This window comes from Procambarus clarkii, chromosome 34 (assembly GCF_040958095.1).
Source record: "Procambarus clarkii isolate CNS0578487 chromosome 34, FALCON_Pclarkii_2.0, whole genome shotgun sequence".
NCBI lineage: Eukaryota > Metazoa > Arthropoda > Malacostraca > Decapoda > Cambaridae > Procambarus > Procambarus clarkii.
The window spans coordinates 14,923,792-14,929,051 of record NC_091183.1 but is presented as its reverse complement, the minus strand read 5'-3'; the positions used below and the strand labels follow the sequence as shown (position 1 = coordinate 14,929,051).

General features: G+C 42.3%; 1 pseudogene; it reads right to left on the bottom strand.

Moving 5' to 3' along the window:
• Positions 1–1,270: 1,270 nt before the first annotated feature.
• On the bottom strand, positions 1,271–3,924 carry LOC138371007 (S-adenosylmethionine synthase pseudogene; annotated as a pseudogene).
• Between the last annotated feature and the right edge of the window lie 1,336 nt (positions 3,925–5,260).

The following is a 5,260-nucleotide window of genomic DNA, read 5'->3' as shown; positions in this document are numbered from 1 at the left end:
TATTAATATTTCCATGGAATTTCCATAATTTCACACCTGATATTTATACAGATCGACGTGAAATAAAAGACGTCAAATTAAAGAACAATTTAGATGCATCACGTAAAAAATGTCGAAAGGAAGGAAAACGATTTTACATGAACAAATTGTTGATATCATGTACCCATGCTGCAAGTCAAGATATATTTAATTGTGGATTTTATTCGGACAGTTTCCCAATGAAAGAAAATTCACTACCCCCATTCGTGGTTATGAAACTTGAACTCGAAGACGGTCATAATGAGGTGGAATGTAAAATGTTAGCTAAGAATATTAATTCCTCAGACACATTTGCTAGCATTAAATTTAACATTTATGTGGAAGTCGAGAAAGAAGAACAAACAAAAGAATCACATGGAGGAGGAGAATTACAAAATGCAGGAGAAGGAGTAGGAAAGGTAAAAACTTCACAAACAGTAGAAGGGAGGAGGAGGAGGAGGAGGAGGAGGAGGAGGAGGAGACCCACAAACAGTTGGAGGAGGAGAAGGAGGAGGAGGAGGAGGAGGAGGAGACCCACAAACAGTTGGAGGAGGAGAAGGAGGAGAGGAGGAGGAGGAGGAGGAGACCCACAAACAGTTGGAGGAGGAGGAGAAGGAGGAGAGGAGGAGGAGGAGGAGGAGGAGACCACAAACAGTTGGAGGAGGAGAGAGGAGGAGAGGAGGAGGAGGAGACCCACAAACAGTTGGAGGAGGAGAAGGAGGAGGAGGAGGAGACCCACAAACAGTTGAAGGAGAAGGAGGAGGAAGAGGAGGAGGAGGAGGAGGAGACCCACAAACAGTTGGAGGAGGAGAAGGAGGAGGAGGAGGAGGAGGAGGAGGAGACCCACAAACAGTTGGAGGAGGAGAAGGAGGAGGAGGAGACCCACAAACAGTTGGAGGAGGAGAAGGAGGAGGAGAGGAGAGGAGGAGGAGACCCACAAACAGTTGGAGGAGAAGGAGGAGGAGGAGACCCACAAACAGTTGGAGGAGAGGAGGAGGAGGAGGAGGAGGAGACCCACAAACAGTTGGAGGAGGAGAAGGAGGAGGAGGAGGAGGAGAACCACAAACAGTTGGAGGAGGAGGAGGAGGATCACATAGAACCCCCCACCGAAAAAAAGATAAAAAAACTGGATTCAGTTTAGTGGAAGAAAACGTATTTATCTTGACCCAGACGCTGGTCTTATAGAGTCATTTTAATTTTATTTACTCTGATATATAAAAGGCCCGGAGATTTTATATACTCTGGTATATAAAACGTCAAAAAAGTATATAAAACTATCAATTGAATATAAAATTAAAGGTTCCCACCAGGCTTCTGTGCTGGCTAGGGTTCAAGTCTCCTGGTGGGAAAGTGTTCTCAAGTTGTATAACTTCACTCTCGTGTTTAGGAGAGTTGTGAATCAAGCATAGACATAGTGTTCTCCCATATTAACAGGGACTTGATGAAAAACGTAAAAATGATAGTCATCCTTAAGAATTATTTGACTCTAAAATTCAGGGATGGTCAACTTCTTGGGCTGCTCCCAAGAGAACTGTTGCCGTCCAAAATGTCCATAACACGACGTATCACTGTAAATTGGTCTCTTTAAGCCCAGCTCCTTGACAATATGTCCTAGTCGTAGATCAAAGTTGTGGTTAACAATCTTCAGAAGCTGTTTTGATGTGTACTGTGAGGTGCCATAGTGGAAGATGCTGATGCTTATGGGGTGCACAACACTAATGGCGTAAGATACCTGAACCAAACAGCGTCTACATAATTTGTTTTTCACCAGTGACTTGGCAACCCATCGGGCGGCATAGGCCGCTGAGCGGTCAATCTTTGTGTAATCTTTGCCAGAGAATGCTCCCCCGCCGTGAGCGCCCCACCCACCGTAAGTGTCAACGATGATTTTCCTACCAGTTAGCCCAACGTTACCTTGAGGTCCACCCATGATTAATTCTCCGCAAGGGTTGATGTGGTATTTCGTTTGAGTATCTATATATTTTTCAGGAATAATGACCTTGATGACCTTCTCTATAACCTCGTCACGCAAAGCTTCGACAGTAATTTGTTCCGAGTGCTGTACAGAAGCGACAACAGTGTTCACTCTTTTGGGAATAACAGCTCCTTGATCGAAGGCATACTGGCATGTGACTTGAGTCTTACAGTCAGGTCGCGCCCACCAGAACGTCCCATCTCTTCGCAGCTCTGCAATCTTCTGATTGAGACGGTGTGCCAGCATAATAGTTAAGGGCATGCACTCGTCGGTCTCATCAGTGGCATAACCAAACATCAGTCCCTGGTCCCCTGAACCAGTGTTGTCATCACTGCGCCCGATGTGTACACCATTAGCAATCTCCGCACACTTTTGCTCCAGGGCCAGAAGAATATTACAGGTCTTGTAGTCAAAGCCCTTTCGTGAATCATCAAAACCAATTTTCTTAACAATATCACGCACAATTTGTTGATAATTAACTTGGGCCTTGGACGTAATCTCCCCACAGATCAGGATCATACCAGTTTTGGTACACGTTTCACAAGCAACTTTGGCGTCAGGGTCCTGGCTAAGATGGGCATCAAGCACTGCGTCGCTGATCTGATCGCAAATTTTGTCGGGGTGGCCTTCGCCTACGCTCTCACTGGTGAAGAGGAACGTCTCATGATCTCCATCCATGCTCTCAGCACACTATCCTGGGGAACGAAAATGTTACTTCTAAGTACTCTTGAATTTGGGACCAGGTTTCCTTGGCTAGATTTTAACTAAATAAAAATCCGTTATGTAAAGGAATATTATTAAAAACATTGACCTAATTGTGTGAAGAGAGAAAGAGAGAGAGAGAACGCAAACCTGGTCACGTGGAGAGAGAGCAACTGAGCAACTGTAAAGCAAGTGTGCAGCTGCTCTGTCTTATAACAAAACTGTGAGTCAAAAAAGAATATGGATCATTTATTTTATTTTGAAATGATTATAAACCATTAAAAAAAAACATTATTACTCATTCTAATTGGAAGAGTGAATGTATAATTTGGTAACCTGTAATCCTTAACTCTTTATGAACATAATAATTCCATCTGGTGAAAGGGATAATAATAATATTGTGTTAATAATTATAGAAGTATTTATTAGTCATATATAAAAATGTAATAGAAGGAACAATAAGATTTGAAATTCAATTCATATATTTCCAACCAGTCTCCAAGGTAAACAGCCTCTGTCAAATGGTAGATAAGATACATTATAAATCATCTTTATTATATGTTGTTAACAAAAAGCTGCTGTACGTGTGGACATTTGTATCCAAGATGTTTTTTCTCTATTATTAATTCTCTCCCGCAACCACCACATTCTCTTTTTTGGGGGGTTTCATAATGATTGAGATGACGATGATGTTCCCTAATAATACTTCTAATTTCTAGAAGAGTCTTGGGTATGAAGTATTCAATATGGTCTCCCTCAGCGCCTTCAGCTGCCAACACATCTGCGCGTTCATTTCCATAGATTCCAACATGGGAGGGAATCCACAGGAACTTGACAACTCTTCCCTGGTTGGTTAGTACCTTCACAACTCTCTTAATTTCAGCGACTATTGAAAGATTCTCGTCCCGATCTTTATTTAGGCTTTGCAGTGCTGCTCTCGAATCGGTGCAAATCACTGCACCAGTAGTATTCTGTTCAATAATATACCTTAACGCCATAGCAATGGCAGTTAACTCTGCTTGTGTTGAAGAGGTATAGTTCTCAATGCGCGCTTTTTCCTCATTTTTGGGAGGAAAAAATACATCATCCTTCTTAATTACCGTGTATGCTGCACCCGCCCGGCCATTAATAGGATTAGATGACCCATCAGTGAAGATTTGATCTAGTTCATCTCCAGCTTCATTATAAATTTCCTTAAGATACTTGTGGCTTATTTCTTTGTGTACCATGTTGGTTTTTTTCTTTACCATATCATTGATGATAATCCTGCACGAGTCATTCAGGGGATCCACCCAGGGAGGTAATCTTTCTACAGGCATGAGCTCACGAGCTTGTTGAAGTAGGTGAAGATCTTCAAGGTAGCCGACTGCTCTGTGATGCCATTTTTTGCTTCTCTTGTTTCCCCCTGAAAGTAGCACAGAGCTCAATTTTTTTTTAGCCATGTCATTATAATGGGGATCTCTGGCAATCCTAATTGCAAGCTTAGCATTCAGTTCCACAATTCTTTCTTTAATACTGGGAAGGGATAATAACTCTTTTTGTAGATTGGACATTTCAGCAGTTTTTTTCTTTGGAACTCCAAGAATGATTGAAATGGCTTCATCCTGTATGCTTTCTAGCCTATTCATATCACTTTGTGAATAAGTACATAAAACAGGTGCTGCGTTGTCAATGACGGAGCGTACATAGTTTGTGTACATCATTTTAAGTACAGCAATAGAGGCTCCATGGCCATCATTCCAAGTCATAGCTTTCAGTTTCAGTTCCCTGAGTCGACTTTTGCATGTTCCTATGATTTGATTGAGCTCCTCTTTCTTTCCCTTGTTTGAGCCGACGGTGACGCCAAGGTACCGATAGTGGTCAACCCATTCAAGTGTTACACCATTAATTTGCAGTTCTTCATTTTCTCTCCGCTTGCGATGGGAGTATGCTTTTGTCTTGTTTGTGGAGAGAGTGAAACCGAGCTCAATACATTTCCTTCCAAGGAGTTCAATGGCCTGTTTTATTTTATCAAAGGTGGGAGCTTGTATTAGGACATCATCTGCATATCCCACTAGTTGTGTTCCTTCAGGAAAATCAATATTGGCAATTGCATTCATAAGTACATTGAATAGTGTAGGGCTTAAGACTCCTCCTTGGGGGGTCCCGAGTTCCATATTCATTGTTCTTGAGATTGCTCCATTGAAGTAGACCTTAGCTTTCCTCCCTGTGAGGTAGTCTTCAATCCATTTCATGAGTCTCCCCTTGACACCCATACATGCAAGCTCGTCCAGGATCGCAATTCCCTGGGCTTTGTCGAAGGCTCCTTTTATGTCAACAAATACAGAGTACCTAGCCGTGTCATTAACCAGGTAATTAATTATACAATTGGCTGTGCTCCGTCCTTTGACATATCCATTGACTCCTTCCCCAAACCTACCTATTTTGTGTAACAGTCGTTTTAGGATGATCTTTTCCAGCATCTTGCAAGTACATGACACGAGACTGATAGGTCTGTAATTGCCAGGGTCATTCGGTTTTGGTATGGGAACAATTTTGGCGTGTTTCCATTGTGTGGGCAGAACT